The following is a 25,471-nucleotide window of genomic DNA, read 5'->3' as shown; positions in this document are numbered from 1 at the left end:
GGTTGGCCGGCTGCGGGGAGCAGGGGCTCTGCCATGGTTCTGAGGCCTGGACTGTGCTCCTATGCAGGGACTGGCCACCAGCCTGGTGATCAGCCTGGCTGATCTCCCAGCTCCAGGACCCTGAGGGGAATTAGACACCAGCCACCCCATGCTCCCTTTTGTTTAGGAAAAAGGAGAGAAAGAGAGAGAGTGAAAAATAAAATCCTCAATCGTTTAGTACAAGTCATTTTACATGCTGGGATAATGAAGTATAAAAATGCCTTCAAAGAACTGATTTCCTACTTTTAACTCACTGCCAGCCAAGCTCTTTGTGAGGCCTCTCTGGAACATGCATTCCCGTCCCACTCAAACAAAAGAGCTGCGAATTCATTAAACTATTTAATTATGCCTTTTTATTTTTCTCCATTAGCAAGTCCTACCAGCACAAAGTAAATAAAGCCACCGTGGTCTTTCCCCAGCAGACACACTGACTGTTTTTATTCTTTATTCAGTTTACAATATAAAGGGCTATTTTTCCCCCTCCTATTCTTGGCGAGTTTCCTAGTACAAACCCTGCAAATAGAAGCACCCAACTGTACATGCAATGCATGAAGCTGGTGCAGGAGCATTCAGCATTGCAAGCACATACCCTAGACAGCTTTCAAAGTACCCACAGCCAAAGGCAGCCAAACAGCACTTTACAGCCAGGCGCGGAAAAGATATTAGCTTTTTTTTTTTTTTTATATACTCTAGTAAATTTGCTTTTTACATCTATTTCTTTTCAGAAGGGCTTGTTATTGAGCTCACTGTCCACAAATTCCATTGATCTCAGGCTGTGACTCAATCCATATGCTCACGCTTTGACACCAGCACAGCAAGCAAGCGATACAAATCCTGTTCAGGCTACAAACTTATTGATTTTATAGATTTCCCCCAAAGTTGTGATAATGATATATCATTGTTAAATTTGGTAGAACAAACTGCTTTCCCAATCTGTCAATGCGAGCATGAAAACCAATTCACAGCCTTGTTTAGAAGGCTTTCCCATCAGAAGAATAAGTACAGCCAAAGGAAGCAGACCAGCGATACCCGGCGGCTGGCACCAGCTTGATGTACGATTCCTTCCTCGCTGCCCTTTTCCGACCCACAGCACACTGGGCTGCCAGACTTGTACTTACTGGCTACAATTATCCACAGTGATTCCTCCCCAGGATGCTCAGTATTAATTATTAACAACTGGGAGCATGCTGCTTGGGTGACCCACATCAGTAGGTTTTAAAAGACAATTTTGGTAATTTTAATATGCTATTCAGATGCAGTTGGATCCATTAGGATCCTGGGATTATTGACTTTAATAGGTCAATTTTTTTCCCCCTGCAGTTGCTCCCTCTCCCCCACCTTTAGGAATCAAGGCAGCTGTTTCCAGCAGGGGGCAGACATCAGACAGCATTTCCCTTAGAAAGGCTACGCCTTCATTTCCGGACTGTGATGGGTTAGGTGACTCCATTTGCCTCAACAATTTGGACTCATTTCCTACGGATAAGGCCCAGATCTTACATTTCTGCTGACATGGTAGGATTCCATTAACTTTATTTCTTCCAAGGGTATTTGTGACTCTATTTCTCAATTATGTCTTCACGCGTACATCCACGTGCCCTCTAAATCACCCCACCTTCGGCCTCAACTTCTGCTGCAAATTCTTTATTGCATGAAGATGTCTAATTCATTTCCACATGTAAGTTACCTTCTATCCCCAACTTCCCAATCAACTAGGATATGTCTTCAACCATTATTTTCTGGGTCATAATGATTGTGGTTATTATTATTATTATTATTATTATTATTATTACTTTTTCAAACTGTCCATTTCCTTTATTTCTAAAACTTCAGTCTTTGTATAGTCTTCCTTTTTCCCCTTGTCTCACAATCTGTTCTTTCCTACTTCCTTTCTTACTCAAGATTCCATATGGAGTCCTCTATCACTAATCCATTAGTTCTTTTCCCACGAATTTAAATGAAACAGCTTAACAGAGCATTTAGAAACTGTCAGTCTCATCACCACAGATAAAGTCCAAGTCTGTCCTCACCGGCCCAGACTCCCCCAGGAACTTCCCTTGTCTTCTAACGGTGCTTCTGTTTCTCTGCTGCTTCCTTCCTCCCTGAAATTGCAGCGGCCTCTTATATGAGGACATGGGGTCAACCCCCAATCTACCTGTCTGACTCAAGCTGGATGCCATGGAAAATGTGGTTTTGTCAGATGGTGGTATTAAGCTAAAATTCCAACGACTTGAAGCTCCGGTTTCATTTCTATGTGCTCAGTTCCAACATGGGTTGAAATCTAGTTCTCTTATAGTCTACGTTCCACAGGAAACTGACCTTAATGTCCAAGACCAAATGCGATCAAGCATGTGAGCATTGTATGGACATGGACAGACTCACTTCGCCTTCCCATTCAAGTATACCCAGGCCTGACCTTATTTTCTTTAATGCTAATAATAATTTACATCCTCAAATGACATAACTGTTTGCAATGGCTTTTCATACAACCTTCTCACAAGCTGTGAGAGAGCTTAAGGAGATATCACCATCCTCATTTTATAGATGAAGACATCGAGGCTGAAAAGTACTATGGGTCAAGTTGGTAAGTAGCATAGCTGGTTCTTACATCTAGGTCTTCTGGGCTCTAAATCCAGTGGTCTTTCCAACAGAGCATATTCCATCTCGATCTGAGTTACTTAAACAATAACCTGCATAAAAACCTTTGCATTCCAGATACTTCGTATCTCTAACCCACAGGTAGAAAAATGATTCTGATATCTTTTGTCTATTTCCACCAACTCATGTTTTATGGTAATAATTAATTTTTAGGCTCCTCCTGCTAGAAGGCAAAACGTAAATATAGCAGTGACTGACAAGAATCATCATTATGAAGATGATTCCAGTATCCTTCTATCATTCAGGAGTAGGGTGGGGTGAGGTAAGGTGGAAGAGTGTCATAATCTTACAGAAAAAAAAAAAAAGAGTCCCTAAAGGAACTTGTGATATATTATCTTTTCAAAGATCACTAAGATAAGAGATTCAGAACATAAAGAAAATTTTGAAACAGCCAAACATACAAGACCGTCATAGATCCAGTATGGAATTCACAAAGCCCTTGCAAGAGAATTTCCAGAAAAGTGCCAGAACAATAAGTTCCCAGGCAGGAAATCAACAATTAAATAGGCTGGCTATTCTCCTTAATCCACCCATTGCAACTTCCAAAGGGTTTACTGGGGTAACTGGATTCCAGGCTCTCCCACCTTCAAAGGACAGATGGAAAGATGCACCTGAAAGAAGTGGACAATTAAAATTTTATGATGAAGACATTCCCCCCCTCTTGCAGAATTCCTACTCCGAACACATACACACAGAGACCAAACCACCCTCCTGTTCATAATTGCACTGGTCCAAGTGTGCGGAGCCTTCACACAGAATGATGGCTTTCCCTGTCTCCTGCATTTGTTCGGCTCCTTTGGGAGGAGCAATTTACAGAAAGCATTATTGATTTTTGCCATAATAGGTACAGAGATGCCTCACCATCCCTACTCAGCCGGCTCGCTCTCCGCATCACAACTGTCAGGCCAGTTTGTGAAGCCCCGTCATTATTTTTTTTCAAGTAAATCCATCACAAGGTTGGGGTTGGGGGAGGTGAGGGAAGTGATGAAAATAAAATTATTTTCACCTTGCCATACGAAAGAATGTTCACGTCCTTCACTGGAAATGAGTGCAAGCACCACAGACCAGCGGGAAAAAAATTTTTTAAAAGGGAAAGGAAATTTGCGGTACCTCAGAAAGACAATCAGATAAGATACAAGGAGATCTAGTTGGGATCTATTTGAAATATTTTGCATGCAGTTATAGCTGGGCTCCAGCTCACTGCCCGTTCCTCCTTAAGAAGCTAAGGCACCTGCAGACATTGGCTTTCATGGAGGAATAAAGGGAAAGCAGACATGCATTTATTTGTTTGTTTGTTTTTTGATCTACATGTGTGCATGAGGGATGGAGTCTGCCTTGAGAAGTCTTTCTCAATAGACCACCACTTTCTTTCTACTTCATTTTTTGTACCAGAGGTTTCCGGATTCCCTCACAGCCCCACTGTTCACCAGAGGCCATCACCATTTGGTTACTAGTAGATCGGCATGTGAACGTAAATGCTCTTCGCGTCTGTCATTTTTTTTTTTTTTTTAAATGAGAAAGAGCCTCTTAGAAACCACGCAGAAAACAAACAGGGGGGAAAAAAGACACTAAACGTGCTGTTGATGCTCCAACAGGCCTATTGATATTCATGTCCTGCCTTGGTCATTGGTGTGCTCTTCAAGCTGGTCTCTGAGCTCGGGGAGGAAGGTCAGAGCTTATTGCCCTCTATCCCATGGTTCAGGCCTCCCCCTCCCCCCAATTCCTATACACAGCCTTGTTTGAGCCTCAGAAGATTTAATCCAAGAATTGGCTCTGGATCTCATTCCCAGTTCCGCAGTTCATTAGCCATGAAAAGTGATAGCCGCTTAAGATTTTTATGAGACATTGTTCCAAAGGCGGACCGCAGAAAACTGCACAATTACACAGCACTTTGCATACTGCCTGCCAGCCTCTGGCTCAGACCTAAGTAGCTCAACAGCCATCAAACTGCAGAATGAAAAGTGGCCAGTTTGCTCTTGGTAAAAGGCGAGGATTTGGTGATGTTTTGTTCCAAGTGGTGCTTTCTTGAAAGGACACACTTATTCTGATATAAATTCGACACATAACATGTTATCCTTTCTCCACTGTCTCAGCCCCCAACCTCTCCATCCTCCAACTACAAGGACCAACCCTTAAAAACACACAAGTCGGCCCTCCCCCCTGCCCCCACCCCACAGCTCCTATTTGGCAGGAACATTTGCAAACACACACATTTAGAGGGACTGAGGTCAAGCCGAAATAGGCAGATCTGGAATCCACTTGGACACTCACCTTCTGTGGTTAGACCATGAACTGAACTGCGTTTAAGAAAAAAAAAAAAAAGCCCTCCTGTACCAGACCATATGGAAAATACACTGACATCAAATCCCATAAAACTTGCAAAACTGATTGTGCCTGATTTGTTGTCACCCTTAAGGCCACATGCTCAACTACAACATGGCAGTACACACCAAATTAAAAAATCCTTGTGTAGCAAGAAGGGAAAACAAGAATCTTGGCAATTTTGAACTTTTACATTTTTAACTATTTCAATCATCCCACATGAACATGGGGTCTGAGTGATGCTATTCAAGAGCAAGCTATCGGCCCCACCCAGGAGATTAGCTGTGAGGCCTCGGGAGAGACCATGCTGAAGAGTCATAGGCTTTTGTGAAATATACAGAAAAGTTAAGATACACTAGGCAATCAGTTAAGGCTGCTTTCTCTCTTCACGTTTTACATTTCCTTTCACGTCAGGTGTCATTTGAGTGGTAACCAGCATTTTGGGAACCTGGTTACAATTTAGAGGAATATATTTATGTGAGGTTCACAGTCATGTCCATAAACACCTAAGTTATTCCTAGCAAACTCAATGTAGGAAAAATTCCAGAAACATCTCACTCTCAAAATAGTAGGTGATGCTCCTGGCACAGAAACTATTATAATAAGTACAACAAAAATAACTGGATGATAACTTATGACAGTCTTATATGAGCCAGATACTACTGTGTAAGGGTATTAGAGACATGATTTTGCTTAATTTTTACAACAGATGTTTGCTGTTTCCTTCACTATTTTATGTACCTAGAACAGTGCCTGGTACATATTAGCTATGTAATAAATATTTGTGAAGTGATGAATAATACATAGAATAATGGGAGAGGGCATTACAATAAGATTCACAAAAAAGAAATATAATGGACCAATAAATGCTAATAATCAATGAAATGGAAAATAAGACACAAAGGTAACATTTTCTATCTAATACACTGGCAGAGCTTCATTTGTTTTATTTTTATAATGACAACCTCTAGTATAGAAAAGAGCTGCAGACATAGGATGCATGGGTATAAACTGGTACAGTCTTTCTGGGTGACAATCTGGCCATATTTATTAATGCTTAAAAATATTTATATACTTCGACCACAAATTTCAGTGTTTGGAAATTGACCCTAAACAATAAAGAATTACATATAGGTGTTATGTATAAAGATTTTTATCACAATATCATTTTAAAGAGAGAAAAATAATACATAATCTAAATGTCCATTTTAGTGGTTAAGTTTTAAATGGTAACAAAATTTGGTTTATTCATATGATAAAATGTCATGTAGCCATTTAAAATCATGCTTCTAAAGTAGCATTTAGTGACAGGAAAATACATTAGTTATATTGAGTTAAAAAAGGAAATTATATGATGTGATCTCAATTTTGCACAATTCTGTTATGTCTATAAGACTTTATATCTGCATGGAAAAAAATTTAGGAGACTACACATAGAATATAAAGAGGAGTTATCTTTGTGTGATACTATTAAAGGTGATTTTGTTTTTTCCCATACTTTTCCATATTTTCCACATTTTCTAAAATGAGCCATTTATTTCTATAAATACTTATTGATAATTTTTAATATTGTAAAAATGTGAAAACATAAGAAATCTAGGGTACGGTATTTTTTTTTTTCTGATTATTCAGAGAAGAAGAGATAATTTATCTGTTGTCCTCCAAGTGAATATTTTTAACTTCCTCATCAGGAAAACATGACACTGTGTTCTTTTGTTTGTTTGTTTTTTTAAACAGTGTGACAGCCTAGGGGCCATGTATGGTCCACAGACATGTTCTGTTTGATAAGAGAGTACTTTCAAAATTTGAATTTGAATACTTCTGGGCAGGGTCTATCTCTGACAGTTTGCCACAGACCTCACTCCTCCAGATTGTCATCCTCTATTAGCTACTGAATTCCAATCCTTGGATTCACTGACCTCTAAAGTATTTATCTATTTTAGTGAACTAGGTTTGCCAGTTGTGAGAAACAGAAGTCCTAACTAGAATGTGATGCTCCCATTAGCCTCCTTCCTAATAGATGCACCCACATGCACACTATCTACCCCTTACCTGTATATACTCTTTATCCAGTAGTGTCTTTAAAATCAAAGCCTTATGGAAATTTTTAAAAGGCTTTATAAGTAGCCTGGGAAACAGTGTCTTAGCCAGTTTGGGCTGTTATAACAAAGTACCATATAACATAGACTAGGTAGCTTATAAACAACAGAAATTTATTTCTCACAGTTCTAGAGGCTAGAAGTCCAAGATCTAAGTGCCAGCATGTGGAGTTCTGGTGAGAACCCTCTTCCTGTTTGCAGACTGCACTAATTCTCTTCGGGAAGGCTCTACCCTTGTGATATCACCTAATTCTAATTACTTCACAAAGGCTGCACCTCCTAACACCATCAGATCTGGGGGGTGGGGGTACAATTTCAGTCCATAACATATGGCTTGTTGTTGTTGCTAGTTACTGAATGCCTAGAATGCATTAGAAAACATACTAAGTGTTTATAAGCATCTTTAATCTTCCTAACAATCCTAGAAAGTTATTTTTCCGTTATATAAATGGTCGAACAAACACAAAAGGATTAGATAATTTAAATAGACAAAAATTGATTGAGCACCTAATATATGCCAGGCCATGATCCAAGGTCTCCAGTGACAGAGCCTAGTTCTTTCCTCCATACTGCACCACTCTCTGCCACAAAAGGTCCTCTATTTTATGACTTCACCTCTCCCAATAAGGTAACCTGTTTAAGGCACAGCTTAATAAACTATTACTCCATTTTAATTAATTTATTAACTTATTGTAATTCTTAAATAGGTCTGGAGCAATATAAATTAAAAACAATGATGGGGTAATCAGATTTGGGGTAGGCATAAATGCAGTCCCTTTTATATGGCATTGCCAAAATAAAGACCCATTATCTTTCTTTTTATTGCTCTCCTTCTTCTACTAATAGCTAACTACATGAAGGAACTGAGAAAGGGAACTAAATTATGAAAGAGGACAATTTTACCATTAACATAATACAGAAAATACTCAATGGAAAAAGATACCTCAGAAATCATAAAGACAATGGGTTAATGTGGTATCTAAGGGTGCCTGCATAAGTGCATCTGAGTACCCTGGCACAGAGAAAGTGTCACCAAGTCTCGCCAAAGCAGCCTTATGTTTTCTTCTGGAACATAGTTCCTTTTCAAGCCACAGGTGGGCAAGGTGTTCTCACTAGTTTCTTCTAGGGCTTTATTTCTTGAGTGGTCCTGAGTGCAAGTAAAGAGAAGCTATCTGATTTTCCTGCTATAAACCCAGTCTCCATGAGAACAATATCTTGATTCTGGAAACTGCATAATTCAAGGAAATTATTAGCTGGTGTAAGTAATGCTATTCGTAAATTACCCAGTTTTGTTGGTTCATTCATTCATTCACTCATTCATTCAATAGCTATTAAGCCCTTCCTATATGCTTAGGGCTCAACTAGATACTGACATACAGCCGTTAACAAAAGAACAAGGTCCCTGCCCTCATGGAAATTACATGCTAATTGAACAACAGACAATAAACAAATATTCACATTCTGCTAAGAGATAATAATTCAAAGAAATCAAGGAGGAGGATGCCATACTCAACCGGCAGACAGTGTCTTGGAGCATTGCTCATTAGAACTTATGAAAAAAGTACCCAATATCAAGCTCTCTGGGACACCAACATTATTTTTCCAAATTCACCTTGACTTTATGAACCAAGAACTCTTCTCAAACTTCTTTCTAATTCTTAGGCACTAAAATTAAACTCCTTTCAAACACAGAAGTTCTCTTCTTTCATCTCCCATTCAGAGAAGACAGTTTAAAGTGAAGTAGGCAGAGTACTCCAAGAAATACAACCACATGAAAATTAGATATGCCCAAATCTCCAGAAAAGTGTTTTTCCTAAGGTAGAATAAAACTGTAAAGGTGAGTCCTGTGGTGAGAAGATTCTGATGGGAATACAAACCATGACACATTTCAGGAAATCGCTTCCAATAAGCCGGATGAGGAGGGCTCACAAGGAAGATTTACAACGTTTCTGTGCAAATTTGGTCTAACACAGAGAGATTCTAAATCTCTCTGGAAAAGATGCCTTTTATAATCGTTTTAAATCTATTTAAATAATGTGGGAAGATACGACCAGAGCCAGACATCTCCTGTCTCTTTTCAAGAATAATGGTTGAATCATGTGGTCCTTACATGTCCAACTGTCTCAGTATCGAACTCATTAATACTCACCAGCTTCCTGACACAAAGCTAAATGCGAAGGCCAGATGGCATGATGCAAATGTTCTCTCTTCCACTGATGAGACCAGTACTTGTTATCTATTTTACTAAAGTGGCTCAATGTTGGTTCAGACTGATTATATAATAACACCCACTATGAGAAACAGAGCCCCAACTGGCCACAGAATTTATCTTTCGCTGTTGATTCCCTGAAAGTTCACAAATGGTTTAGACTGGGAATAAAAATGAAAGAACTTGTGTTTATGTGTAAGGAGTTTACTGAACCACAATGAGACACCACCTCACACCAGTCAGAATGGCTATTATGAAAAAGTCAACAAATAAAAAGTGTTGGCAAGGATGTGGAGGAAAGGGAATCCTCATACACTGTTGGTGGGAATGCAAATTGGTACAGCCACAACTGTAAACAGTATGGCGGTTCCCCAAAAAACTAAAAATATATCTACCATACAACTCAGCAATCTCATTTCTGTGTATTCATCTAAAGAAAAAAAAATTTTTTTTTAAATATATGCACCCCTATGATCATTGCAGCATTATTTACAATAGCCAATGTATGGAAGCAAACTAAGTGTCCACTGGTAGATAAATGGATAAAGAAGATGGGATACACACACACACACACACGCACACACACACACACACACATACACAAATGCAGGAATATTATGCAACAATAAAAAATGCAATCTTGCCATTTGCCACAACACGGATGTACCTAGAGAGCATTATGCTAAGTGAAATAAGTCAGACAGAGAAGGCAAATACCATATGGTTTAACTTATATGAGGAATCTTAAAAAAAGGAAAAAAGAAAGTAAAAGAAAAAGAAAAAAAAAAGCAACAAAAGAAACAAAAACACACTCATACAGAGACCAAAGGGATGATTGCCAGAGGAGAAGTGGGTGGCAAATGGATAGAAAGGTGAAGGGGAATGTAGTCAAAAATATTGTGTTAAGTTCGCATGGTGACAGATGATTACTAGAATTAGTGGGGTGATCACATTGTAAGATACAAAAATGTTGAATCACTATCGTATACTGGAAACTAACATAACTAATATAATATTGTATACTAACTATACTTAAATTTAAAAAAAGAATAACAAAATAAGATATTCAGAAGGTGGGTTCTATAGCTACAATGACATTCATTCTGGTGCCCTTTGGAAAATTCAAAATGAGAAAGGATATGAACCTATAACCATAAACATTAAATTGTGCCAAAAAAAAAAGTCGGCCATTAAAAAGTTCTGTTTAAGATTGTTGAGTAAAGAAAAGTGTTCGTAATTTATTGTTGAAGCAAAAAACACAGAAACAGCACAGAGAGTAGGATCCCAAACAAATATATATAATAAGAAAAAAGATGAGAAGGGTAGGCACCAAATTATTCAAATTATTTACAGTGGCATCACATAGAAATAGAATTGGGGCAATCTTTATTTTCTTCTTTTAGCTTGTATTATTTTCATAATTAAAAAAAATATTTCTCCCATGTGTGACTTAAATAATTATAGTCCCAGTTATTAAGCCAATAAGCTATATAACCCATAAAACAATTATTTTCAAATGTAAGATAAACTGTATGAATTAAATGATCTTTAAGGCTCTTCCAGTTCTAATGAGCTATGCTTCTAAAGGTCAGAAGCCATAGATAGCAAGAAGTGCAAGGAAGATGACAAAGCCCAAGCATGCACTAGTGGTGTAAGTAGTTGAAGAAAATGATCTGTGCTAGTATCAATAGGTAGGACGGCTTTGGCAATAATCTATAGAATATCCATTGGTCTGTAATGAAGTGTTCACTAGAAAATTAGAAAGGAAAGAGTAATTTGAAGACTTTTCCGTAAAAATAAAGTTATTCATATTAAGGGCTGTCCTTAAGTCTGATCTGGTCTCCTTCCTACTCTTTCTTAGGGAGTGGGAGTTGGGGGCAGGATTATTAAAATATATCTTTTTTAACAAGATATGTTGGTGAAAGTAAATAGTAACTGTGTTTAATACCCTTACTTAATAAAGAAAAGGCTGACAACTCCTGTGTCAGCTTCCAAATCTTAAAACCATTTTAGTAGTCCTGCTAATTCAAATTTGGGGACTACTTATCTATAAATGGTATATTTCTATTTACTCACATTTTGCTAGAACAAAATCTGTAAGCCTATGGTCCTCAGGGAGAATATACCCTATAGATGAATTTTGTTTGCTAACAATTGGGAAATTGTTAGCAAACAAATTCTCATAAATGTCCTTTTACTGGGCTCATATTCCTATGGGGCAACAAGGTGCTACAGAGCAGGACCCACTGTTCCTTTGATGGGCCGGGGTTCCCCAGTTTGCCTCACTGGGTTGTCTAATCAACTTTGGTCATTTTTGTTACCTGCATGGTCCATGTAGAAATTTGAGTCTGCCACCTTTTTAGGAAACTCACTAATAGCCTTTCTTAAAAAGAGAACTTCAGGAGATTATGGAGGCCATGTTCTGTTTAGTGGAATTGGAGAGAAACCAGCCCCAGTTCCTCTGCACAGCAACTTCCCAGATTTTGGTCCAAGAGCTTGGCCTCAATGATCAAAGTTCTAGCAGTGACCTTTCAGCTGTAGCCAGTAGCCAGGGTTGGAAAGCAAACTAAATACAAAAGACAGACCTTAACTGTTCCTTGTGTCCCTCTCTCCACACCCCCAGCCCATACTACTCCCTTGGGGATGACTCATTTAAATATTTCTTGCCTTGGCTTTCTCCTTCAAAATCACTCACACCATAAAAACAGAGCAAGAAAATACTAAGAATTTTAAACACCTCAGTCTGTAATGGGATTAGAGCATCTGTAAGGTGTAAAAAATGATTTCATTGTTTCCTATAAACTGGCTCCTTCCTCACTAGAAAGGGCCTCAGTCAAGATGTAGAAAGCAACTTTTTAAACAGCGTGTATTAAATCTGACAAACATCTGGTCAATCAAATTTACAGCAATACATAGGGTCTAATAAAGGTTTATTTCTTCTTGAAGAACAAATTTAAAGATTTTTTAAAAGCTTTTATATATAAAAAGAAAACTAGACCTGCATTTCTTTGCCTAGCCTGATTTCGAATGCTCCATGCTTTGCCAAGCGCCAGCCACAAGGGTTCTATTTCCTCAAGGCAGCAGTAAGGGAGACGTGTGCTTAGGTTTGCAGGCCAATGGCTCCTCCACATCCCACCATCCCACAGCCAAAGGAAAAGCACCTCGGATGGCTGGGCAGGTGCTAGGTTTGAAGCGGACTGTGGTCTTCAGCAGGACATCCTCCTACCAGCGCCATTTCTCACGGCTGTTACCTCCTTGTGTGTGTGTGTGCGTGTGTGTGCATGTCTGTGTTGGGGCTGAGAGGGGTAGATCAGGGAATGAGGTGGAGTATAGACAGTTTAGAGTTGGGGTAAGAGAAGGAATGCAGAAGCACTGAAGAGCTACCTATATCTCCCCCTTTACTCTAATTCACTTAAACCGGTGGCTCTTAGGGACAAGATTAAGGACATGATTTAAGCTACTTGGAAGTACAAAAGGGCAGTAGAGCTGAGAATGAAACTGGAGCTCCCCCTTGAAGCTGCTAGTGCTTCGGGTTGTAGAACAGGACAGCTTCTCAGACACCATACCTTTATGCACCTAACATACCCTTGTGCCATGTGCTCATCAACAACTCTGTAGTAACCCCATTAGCCACAGCATAATGGGGTGATATTTTGAAAATATTAAACCATTTAATTTTTCCCTTAAGTAGATTCTTCTCACCATCCATTAAATAAATGGGTTTCATTGTTTCAAGGGAAGGGTGAATAGGTAAAAGCTTCTCTTGACAGAGCTAAGCCTGGGGCACCCAAATCAATTAGCCATGGAGCAGAGCAAATGTAGGATATGATAAAGAGGAAGTAGTAACAGATCAGATACAGATCAGATACAGATCAGATACAAGTGTCTTGAATTCCCCTTTAATGTTAAAACTCCAGAGAAAGACTGGGACCAAGGGATGATAGAAAACCCTCACTTAGGGTGGTAGTCCTTCTAATATGGTGGGGCTTGGGCTTTGATTCTCAGGGGAAAGGTCAAGCAAACTGCAAGTCTCCTGAAAAAGTACCTACTTTAAGCATGGCACCAAGAGGACATGCTATTGCCAAAGCACTGTTTGGAAATGGTCGAAGGAGATGGTTCAAAGGATGAACTAGAAGGTTTTCAATCTCAGCAATATGAAATTTTGGACCAGATGCTTCTTTGTTTTGGGGTTATCCTATGCATTATAGGATGGTGCCAGAATATAGGCAACCAAGGAAGACCAGACATCTCCAAAGAGGTGGGTGTGGAATTGATAAGAAAACTGGTAAACCAGAAGACACCGGACGGAAGAGACCAGAGGCAATGAGAGGCCCACACAACACCTGGAAAGACCAACTAGATCCAACTGAACCTCTAGGGCCTGCCCAAGCCACCCATGCCACAAAGGAGACCCAACAATGGCCCACATACTGAGGACCCTCTCCTGCTGGCTCCTTTGAAAAGACATATTATTTCCCTGTACCCAGAGGCTACTGAGATAAAAGAGGTGTGGTGGGATTAAAAATTTCAAAAGGGGAGAAACAACTCTCCCGGAAAGGATGTTTGAATCTTAACTTTTACCCAATATTTAACCTAAACAGAATTATCTAACCTAGAGACTATTGTCAAGATAAGACCAGTTATAATCAGAGTTGTAGTAAGTATTCAGAGCCCTGCACTTAATTTCAATTTTTTTTTCTGCTCCCGTTCAGCTTCTAAGATTCAGCCCCCAACTCCAGCTTGTGGTTCTACTCTCGATTTTTAACACTGAGATCTGCTTTTCTGTCTCCTTCAGCCTTGGATTTCACTGTTCACCAAAGAGTCAAGGTTCTTTCTGATGTGGAAAATTCCCAGGATATAACTTATTGCCTGGTGTTCCAATTGAAACCTCCCTGCCCTGATATCTACTTTGGGGGGAACCCCAACTAAGACACTGTAACAGACTTGGCAGCCTCTCCCACAATCTTGACATACCAAAGGATAAGAACTGAATTCCACATACCAATGTTTAATGTTTTCTGACACATTTATACCTGAAGACCTGAGGGTGGTCTCTTTTACCATAGGAACTATTGGGTCCCCTAGAGACACTGTTGGGTCCTTCTTCTCAAGAGAGAAAGAAGTAGAATTGCTTCCATATTGTAATCTGTAGGGTGCCTTGACTAAGGGTCTCACCTGGCCCCTTTCAGGATAATCAAGAAATAAAAATAGGGTAATTTCTAGCAACAAACTGGATATAAGTCAGTATCAAGGCACAGAAGACCGATTCTTCTCTGTGGTTAATATAGAAGGCCGCCATGGATCAAATTGCTATTTTCTGACTCTCCACAACAGAAATGTTTTTAAAAAAAACTTTATGACCATTTAAAGGACCCTTATTTGGTGACAAATGCAGAGGAGAGAATGCTCGGTATAGAAATGAGAATAAGAGGTAACACTGCCTGCACCATAGCAAATGGTTCCATTCATAATTTTGCTACAGCTCAAATTCAATAAAAATTACTCCATCATTAATCCCTGTATAACGCCCTTCCTCTTACCAAAGGAAAAAAAAAAATTGTGAGTCTCAGTGGGTAGTTTCCTTATGTCACATAAATATCCAGTGCATTATACATAAAGAAGCCAACATTTCCTTTTAAGAGATTTGACTCGTGGAAGCTGAGGAGAGTGGGCAAGTGCCCAAAGACATCCAAATTCCATAGGGTTTCCGCCTATCTCTGAAAGTTGGCACCAGGTTCCCCACTGTACTCTTCCCAAGAGGCCCACTCCATACACAACTCAAAGGAACTTAAGCCTCATTCATGCTAATGAGGCTCTTTATTGGTCCAACAAGACAGAAAGAACTCTTGAAAGCTTGGTATTTCCAGCCTTTTTTTTTTTTTTTAAGACAGAGATCAAGTACCAGTTAGTAGGGAGCTCAGAGAAAACCTCCACAGCTACCATTTTTGCCCCCTCCGAGCAAAATAGGCAAAGGAATTCCAAGAAACAAGACACAGAGCTTCCACACAAGACTCAAATGAGGCCCTGGACTCTCTCCATAGGTGTCGCTGTGGTCCTGTCCAGGGCTTAGCAGAACATCCCACATCTTTGAGAGGAAAAGCAGCTAGGGAAGAAGAGTGAATACTTGAAAATTAATGATGTCAGTCTGTCTTCATATATCAAGCTAATATGAAAGGGCTTTAATTTTCTTAAAGGATAAAAAAAGGTTTCTTTGCTAGATTAAAGTTGCGATTGTCATTCATATATTGTTTATAAGGTAGTCATCTCTTTGCTCCGTATTTTTTTGTTTTTGATTTTGTATACTAGTTAGCAGTGAAGACTTGTCTGCGTGTATCAGAAGGAATAAAGAGAGAAACGTCCTTAACTGTCAGTTTTAATAAGAGGAGTCAACATGCCTCTATTCAGGTTAAATATTGTCCTGTCACATTTCAATAGAGTCAACAGATTTTTTAAAAAGAAAAGTCAAAAGCACTGTGTATGCAAAAAACCCTTCCTGTCATAGAATGTCAAAGCCCTTCTTTATCTGGGGGAGGGGCGTGGAGGCAGGACAGAAAAATCTTTTGTAAAATGAGAAAAATTACCACTCATAATTGGCGCTGACATAAAAAGGGGATTTTTTTTGTTAGAAAAACAAAGAAAATCTCTAATTTAATAATCACCTGCAAACTGTTATTGTGATGGGAACAAAAAACACACAATCAAAGTCATCTTTTTTAAGTAACTATAGTGTTTTTAAGTAATCACTGCACTTTACAGCAGCTCATAAACCAATGATGTTCAGAGTGGAAAAAAGCTACTCCAAACTCCTCAAGGAAAGTTTCTGAAACAGTGAGTGACAGGCTACAATAAGAAAATGCAAATGCAGCATTATGTTCAAAATAAAGCCAAACAAGATTTTTTAACCCAAAACATATTCCTCTAAGCAAGAAACACTTAGGCTGAAGTTGCAAGAGAAGAGCCATTCTTCATAGGAGAACTAAAGGGTTAAAGATACACATTTTTGGAATGATGCACTAGAGAGAACTGAGCATATTTTGTAACAATTCGTAAAATAGACTAGCAGAATAAAGTCACTTTTCTGTTTCAAGTGTTTGCTGATTTGTTAAATATGTGAACCCCAGATGGAGTTTTCAGAATTTGATATGTTTTTAATTGCAACAAACACTATAATTTTAGAAATTATTCTAACTCTTAATAAAACTGTTTCCATTTAACAACCATCTCTACCAATTAGGTTAGTGTAAAAAAAATACATATGTACAGCTTTCTAGACTGAGTAATGTTCAGAATAATCACAAGTTTAATAATCTCGAGCCAAATGGGATCAACTCTCCTCAGAATGGCAAGAAAGACTGACTCAGAATTTCAGCATTTACTCATTGTTAACACCCAGGCTTTGTTATTGAGAAAAGAATACTCCAAAAAGTGCGACCTTCTGTAGGAAATTACAGCAGTCCCGTCATGAATTGCACAGAGAGCAGTCTGTGTGCTCTTGCTACTGGATTTTGTACTTTACCGTATGGTAAGAATCTATAACTATTTATTTAGTTTAATATTTGGTAATGCTTTTTAATTTTGCAATAAACTCTTTAGGTAGCAGTAAGCTCAAAACCACACAAATACATGTTTAAAAAATTTAAGTTATGAATTTCTACTTAAAAAAGTTAATGAGAGCTTGTAAGTTGTACAAAATGTGTTTTGATGTTTACCATCTAGCATGGAAAGAGTATAGTGATATTACTGACTACAAAAAAAGCAAAAGACATAGATCTGCTGAAAAAATATTATCTTCTACTTAAAAAGCTAGTAGTTATTCTAAGAAGACTATACCAACAAATGATGATTTAATATGTAAAGCTATAGAAGGTTTAACTGCATATCTCTCTATCAAACATGACTTTTCATTTAGATCAAATGACTCTTTTTCTTAATTTCATTCATTTCAGATTTCAGTTAAAATAGATGTTAACATTTACTTTTTATATACTCAAAATTAATTTGAAGTACAAAGGTTAATGACAAAGATGATATAAAATTAATTTTTTAAAAAAGATTTTATGAAAAACTTAAAAATAATAACATTTAAAAAAGTACATTCTTAATAATACTAGTGATACTTAATTACAAACAGGGCTAAGACACAATAGTATGTGAACATGTACTAAGAATAATTATTCTGTATACTTGTTTTAATGTTCACACAGTAATATAAAAAGTTGTTTTATTTTTCTATAACATAAATTGATGCTATTTCAATATTTTAAGAATTATATTTTTAAAAATAATTTTAATAGAACTTTTAGTAGCCCATCAATATGACAGAACATCTTTATTTAAAATATAATTTTTAATTTATTTTTAAATTGTGGTAAAATACACATTGCATAACATTTACTGTTTTAACTATTTTTAAGCATAGTTCTGTAGCATTAAGTACATTCATATTGCTGTGCAACCATCACCACCATCCATCCACAAAACTCTTTTCATCTAACAAAACTGAAACTGTATCCATTAAACAACTTCTCATCTCCCCCTCCCCCTAGCCCTTGGCATCCATCACTCTTTGTCTACATGAATATGACTCCTCTAAGTACCTCATATAAGTGGAATCATGCAGTTATAATAAAATAACTTTTGATCAATAAATAGGACAAATATAGCTTTCTCTTCCATTGTGAAAAATATCCTGGTTTGGAACACAAATTATGTAAGGTCAATGTACATTTGAGAGATGTAACCAAACAGTGACACTTTGCTATTCACCAGGAAGTAAGGCCCTTGAAAAGGCAACTTTCTCCAAGGTGTGAGGTCTCCACTATACGTCTGTGTGCCCAGAGATATTCCCTTGTGGATCATATCATCGTGTGGTTTTGTACAGTGCTAACTTTACTAAGCAAGAACTACGATTTCTCCCAGAATCTTCTTTCCTGCAAGGTTAAGAGTCAGCATTGCTCACAAGTGACAATTTGTACACGACTTAAAAGGCAGAAGTGAAGCAGTAGCTTCTTTTTTTTTTTTAATGTTCTGAGGTTGGTGCATCTGGTTGGGCACCAGGCATAGTGACAGGTCATACACATGGTTGGGGATCTGCGGGCTCACCCAGGTGATGTGCGGCAGCACTTGGACCCACACTTCTTCCAGTTCCTGCTGGATACGCTCCTCCAAATTCTCAGTCCTTGGCCAGGTGCATTCACAAATCCATGGTGAACGGGGCTATTTTCTCTTTCATCCATGGCATTGAGATTGAATGCGGTCAGACAGATGGGGGATTCAGTTTGTGTTCACAGATTCAGCTATTTTTGTGAGTTTCTAGTTCATATAGTCCATTTCTCTGATCCATTTCTGCCTTTTTTCCTAACTGCTGGTCTGACTGACCAATGGCAATTTCAGTTCCAACACTAGATGCAGAGGCTACAGCCTGCATGGACCAATCTACCAGCTTCCACAATTGTGTAAGCTCTAAGACCTATAACAAATCCCTTATTCTAATCACTCATGATGGTTCTGCTTCTCTGATTGAACATTGGCACATCAACCCAATTCTTCAAATCCAGGTGGTTCCTGAGTTTGATTTTATAAGCCACCTGCCAGATACAAACACTGAATTTCATAGCTACTTTGATGTTTATGAAATTGCTTTCAAATGATATCTGGCAAACTGAAATAAAAATGAAGGAAATAAAGAAAGGAAAATCAGAAAATGTTCTGCTTTTCTCCTTCAGAAAGAGTAAACTTCATCCTTCCATAAAAATGTAAAAGATCAAAGGGAGGCATCTCTAATTCCCTCACAGGGATCAAATCAGATGCCAATTCAACTTTCCCAACCTTATGAGAAACTTTCACCTCATTTCACCTTTGCATATTTTATCAGCCACTCCACTCACTTATGGGTTCTTTCTGGCACAATGAGAAGACAGATAGTCAGTTAATTTTAGCAGGCAATAGATGCAAACTGTGGTGTTACTATAGATCTTGAAGAATAACGCAAGGTGGGACTCTGACGAGAACTCACATTCACATCAACATATGCTTTATTCACTGTCGATTCTGCCATCCCCTATAGCGTAGGAGACACAGGAAAGGGAGGTCAGATGTGTATGCAGCCAGCTATGCTCTGGTCTTTTTCTACAGTATCTGTGACTCCGTTTTGGATAGTGGATAAATATGTTTGGCAAATACAACACAAAATAAGAAAAACAATTTAACCTAGTCTCCAAGTTCTTTCTTGTTTATAGTCATCCCTAATGGGATTGAGACAAATGCCACCACCCAATTCTCAGTTGCCTTGAAGTTTTTTAAGAAAATGTCTAGGCATTTTACTAGCATGAGGAGTAACATGGATGCCATTTATAAAGATTAGCAATTAAAAATCTTTCCCTAGAAAACGAATACCATACAAAAGCTATTCAAAGCTTCAAAGCAAAGTCCTGTGAAGGCTCCATACATTTGGCCCATTTGAGTTATTTCAATTTACTTTAGGAAAAAAAAGAGAGAAAATTCCCACAAAGCTGACATTATATAGTAAAGTTTCAGGGATAGGGGAGCTATTTAATCATTTTGTGTGTTCCCCTGGCTTTTCTGCAGTCTCTTTTTCCTGTGGTTTTGTTCTTGGGCTGCTCATTAGCACCTCCCCCAGAGAGTGGGCAGGAGAAGGGAAAAAGAGATAAAACTTAAATCAGACAATTTTATCAGTCAGCCTGTCAACAAGTTGAATATATTGAGAGTCCAGGGGGTGTAGAGGCACTTTTTAGTAGCTTCGATAAAAGGTTTGGTGGGGGAGGAGGTCAAAACTAATGGCAACATTGAGATTTTTTTGGATTATCAAAGGATTTTATTGATTTGTGCCTTCCACATCTCCATCAGTGGAGATAATCAAAAGTGGGGCAGAAATAATTAAGCATCTATAGAACTTTCTTAAAGAAGACACTTAAAAATCTATCACTTTTATCCCTGTGAATTTGGGTTCAAATAGAAAACAAATAAATTAATTTCCTTTGCTTTGTCTAGATTCTTAAAATTGCACTGTAAGGAAAAATAAAACCCATCACAGCAGGTTCTCTAGCTCTCCAACAACCTTCTCCTTTCAGCCTGACTCCAGCTAAGCGAGGGGCAGGACCCACAGAGAGGATACATCTGAGTGAAGCAAGAAGCAAGATCGCTGCCACCGAAATGAGCCAAAGCCTGACAATGAAGAATTGAGTTTGCCACAGACACAGTAAAATTAACAGTGTGTGCTCTGCACACTGACATGGATTTGCAACGAATCTTGCTGTCTGCACAAAGACAAGAAACCCTCCATCACGTTGTGAGGCCACTCAACACATGCAGTTTGCTACGTCTAATGCTGAATGAAAAAAGAAACAATCGGGTCTGCCCTCCCTTTCCTAAGGGCATGTTTTATTATTTTTAAGCCTGGAGTTCCAAGACATACGGAAGGATAATGCTCATGGTGGAACAGTGCCGGCTGTAAGGCAGAACTCTTGGGCTGGTTGCTTACGGATGCCATGGTTCTGTTTGTTCTGATGTTCTGGAAAGCTCAATGGTGCTCTGTGAGGCTACATATACCAGTTTGGGCCTTTTTGCTCACAAAATTATTCAACCCTCTTCCCTGTAGCTGTTTCCCAGGTTCCCATGTCAGAGGCCTTCCTGCTAGGGCTCGGCTGAGAGGAGGCACTGATGAAAGATTCCATGATAGCAGGAAAGGAAAATCAAAGTATTTCTCCCCTTCTTCCTCAGGTTGTACCTCCAGAAGCTTCCTCATCTCTGTGGCTCTAGCTCCTACCCAGACAGGCCTGCTGTGATTCTAACTACCATAATCCCTAAACAGCAACACCACTTCCTCCCTCTGTCCTTTGGCCAAAAAATAGTAGTGGCTTCCTGCTGCTGCTAATCTTGCCTCATTCTTCTCTCTGCTTCCCAGCCTCTCCAACACCTTCACAACTGAATTTCTGCATTGAATTTGCTCCCTTTTAAATACCAAAGTGGCTTCCTCTTTCCTGGTTAGACCCTGATGAACACACTGGGGCAGTGCATTTTATAGATTATTTTCTATCTTGAGAGTTGACTCAGTAGCTAGAATCCACTCTTTCATGATTTCATCTTCTGTTGAAATCAGGTTTCTTAACTTCAGCACTGTTGACTCTTTGAGCTGGATAATTCTTTGTTGTGGGGTGCTGTCCTATGCATTGTACATTATTTAACAGCATCCTGGGTCTCTAACCAGTAGATGTCAATGGCACTTCACCACTCATAATAATAAAAAATGCCCCCTGGGAGGGAAAAAAATCTCCCCCAGTTGAGAACTGATGCTGTTGGCAATACAGCGACTAGAGCTCTGAGCATATACCTTGGTTGCCCCTGTCCCCACACATCCTCCGCGAATGGGGACCTACAGGCACAGAAGGGGCCCTTGGTGGCCTCATCTTTCTAATGATTACCATAGATTCTCAAGAGGGTGGGAGAAAGTGTACCAGAGTGACCCCAGTTATCCTGACCCATTTTGACTCTGAAGACTAAGAACTAGATTTCTCTTTGACTGAAGAAATGCCAGCCTATGACTGTGATAAGGACAAGAGGTTCTCACTTACCACTTGTCTTCCTTAAGAACACTTAGAAAATGTGGAGACTGGAGCCCGCAGGTATGAAGAAAATGGTGCTCTTCTCCATGCTCCCTACACTCTTGAATGGCCATTTTCCACTCTTCATTTTTAAATGCAAACTAGCCAACTGTGTGTGCATGGCCTTGGTGTCTTGGTGACCACCCCAGTTTTCGCCTCCCAGTCCCCTGTCTTTTAGGTAGGACACGAAGATACTGCAGCACCATCCACACAGCATGCCAGCCTGGTTCCTTGCAGCCTGGAGGTAGTACCATAATTTAATTAAAGTTCAACCCCCCCAGGTATTATATTTCAAATGAAAATAACTTGGTAATGTGATATTGTGGCTGACACCTTAAAATCAAGGAAATCAAGACAATCAAGTTATGGTCACTCCTAGAATTAACATTCTTCTGCACATTCGTTAGGCACCAGCCTTGCTTTGTGTTCCTGACTACCATCAAATACTGAATATTCGCTGGGCAGGGAAGTTTATCTACAAAAGCTGAGATTCTCCCAATTAAAATGAATATCTCTTAAAATGGAATTCTGATCCCAGATTGGGGGCTGTTGCTCAGAACTACAAATGACAGATGGGGGAGTTTTAGTGCAGCCCAGAGCCATTGCTAGCTAGTAATTCTGTGTCTCTTTGGGCCTTTACTTCCCAAACCACTTTTTTAAAATTTCTGTTCACTTCCTTCAGCAAGAAGCTAGCCATAACAACACAGTAATCATTTTATTGTGCTTTGAATGCCTTCAAAACAAGCAAAATATAAATGCAAAAAAAAAAATAATAATTTAAGGTTTACTTTTAGAAATTAAACAACGCATTTCTGGTGGTCTTCTCTGGGCTAAGGTCCAGTGAGATGGTACTCACTGGACAAAGAACCACCGAGAGCCATATACTCAGCCCACAGTAAATTGATAAAGAAAGTAGCCCCTTACCCTTGACCACGACCCTCATTAGGAATGCAGGGTGTTGAAAAGTCAAATCACTGGGAAGAAAGAAGCATCCCTGGAAAGACGTCCTGAGTTGTCTTCTCCTGCAGACAACTGATGATGAGATGGCGATAGTATCTATGTAATTAGGACTCCAAACCAACTTTTTAACATAAGAAATTATAAAAAATTTCCATTGTACTGGTTTCTGAAAGACTCTTGTATGTAGGGTGTGAAAGAGAAGGAGCTACCTTCTCATCAGGTTATTTAAGAAGTAATCACATGCAGAAATACCAGCTTTATAAAAATATCCACTTTAAAAGTCAAATTGGGATGTTATTCTTCCCAAAGTGGCAATTAAGGAAACACTGAGACTTGAGTTCTCTTGAATTTTGAATCCTGAAAAGTCCGTGTTCTCCTACGCCCCAAAGGCAGGTCTATAACTTCTCTCACAGATAGACAGAGTCTCCATAGCTTCCTCCTTTCAGGCTGTGTGAATATTTATGATGCAGGCGAGGGAGGTGGAAGAATCCATCCAGTTGCTCCCGACTGCATCACGACTAACTCCAAGCAGCTCGGGTAGCAGGCAGCTTTTTTTCTTACAATAGCCCTACACACTCCGGTGAGCACTAGAGAAACTCAGCCCCTGAGCCTCATCAAGTAAGAGACAAAATGCATCGTTTCCAGGACTATTGCACTTATCTGCTTATCTCTATATTTATTTATAACCTGTCTTATTCTTAAGAAAGACTTACACCTTCACAATTATACATAATAACGCGAGACAACCTAAGTGAGAAATTGGGAGGGAAAGGGAAGAAAGAAAAACACAACAGTATAAACTGGACCCAGAAATGGATGAATGCACAACGGCACTAAGGCTTATGTACTTGTTCTGAATGGACCACAAATCTGGTTCTAAAGCTTTCTAGCAACAAAGCCAAAAAGGGAAAACCTAATCCTTTACAAAGTCCCTAGTGCCCATGAAATCCAAACCAGGAGAAACTCAGCAATTCCTGATTCTGAGATTAAATGGGTCCCCATTTAGCAGGCATGTATCATCAATACTGTGATCACCAATACATAACCAACTCAAATTTCCAAAGCATCAACCTGGAATAATGGTTCATTATTCTGATCCTTGAAGAAGAAAGCTATCTTCCTAGGACTATCTTCCCACTGAAGTTACAGCCACTTTGAAATGCACATATGAACACAAACATATATTACTTACCAACATACTTTCTCCAATTTGCCGATTTTAAACATCAATAAAAATAGTGTCTTAGTGGAATGTCTCTTAAAGGAGAGATCTTAACCAATAAATTATGTACTAGACAATGTTCAGAGAGGTTGTGTAAACACACTGAGTACCGTTTCCACAGCTTCCATTAGATTCTCACAAGTCCCACCACCCAACATGGTTAGAAACCTTTCCACCATTGCCAGCCCTTGTTGATGGGAAAGGTTCTGGTATTCTGTTAGACCAAGGAAAAATATCCCACACTGTGTCATTTTGAACCTTCAGTGACACAAAAATTACAAGGACTTCTTGGAAGGGTGGGAGTGAATGTAGTCAGCTGGGTTTTTGACTATATGAAATGTCAGGCCTAGGGAATATAGATAGCAGTGCCTTGTCAAAATTTGGGTTTAAGCATACAGAGCAAGTAACAACTGTTTAAGATTATGGTCACCGTTACTGGGGAAGAGTCAGGTTTCTTTCTTTCTGCAGAGCCAGGAGTAAGCTCTGAGCTGGTTTCAGCAATCAGTCTCTCCTTGTCTATGACACACGTTATCATGAGAATTCACGATATCTTCAGAATCCAAACCCCTAAATGCACACCCATTCGGGAATAGGGCAGCCTTATTCTTTTTTTAAGAAAAAAATTTTAAATTGTCCCTTTTGTGTCATTGTTAATTTTTTTTAAATACAGAAATATAAGTCATAGGAAATGAGAGTCCTTTATAATCTCATCCTCCAGAGATAATCACAGGTAACAATTCAGTGTCTACTCATATAGAATTGTTTCCATATGTATGTGTGTCATTTTTATCTACTTAATTTTTATATAAAGGGGATCAAACTCTAAATACCATGCTACGACTTCCTTTTTCCCCTTTAATGATATATCTTGGGCCTCCTTCTGGTCAGTTCTCACATGCTCACAAATGCTGTGCACTGTCCAGGCAGTCGGTTGATCTGCTTCACTCTTCCACCATTTCACAGCAGACCACTGTGATGACAGTCCACAGTTGATTCAATCGAATCCCTACTTTGGGATCTGTCTCACTGTCTGAATGTCTTTGTCATTACAAACTACAATAGGAAAAACTTACACATATATTGTACCCTTGTGAAGGCATTTCCATTAGGGTTCTGAAGGGATTCATTGGTCAAAGGAGACATGCATTTCTTATGTGCTTCCAAATTTCCAAAAGTCATTTCCAGATTTCCCTAAAAACCAAAAAGTTCTATTGATTTAGGATACCAAATGAAAATTTAAGAGAATGCTTATTTCTCTCTTCACTAGCCAATACTGGTAATTATACCTACGCTTTTAATATATGGAAGTCTGATAGATAAAACATTATATCTATTTTTTATTAGA

Source organism: Pteropus medius, unplaced genomic scaffold (genome assembly GCF_902729225.1).
Source record: "Pteropus medius unplaced genomic scaffold, Ma_sr-lr_union100, whole genome shotgun sequence".
Classification (NCBI taxonomy): Eukaryota; Metazoa; Chordata; class Mammalia; order Chiroptera; family Pteropodidae; genus Pteropus; species Pteropus medius.
The sequence above is the reverse complement of the archived record's forward strand: the minus strand, read 5'-3'. Positions refer to the sequence as shown.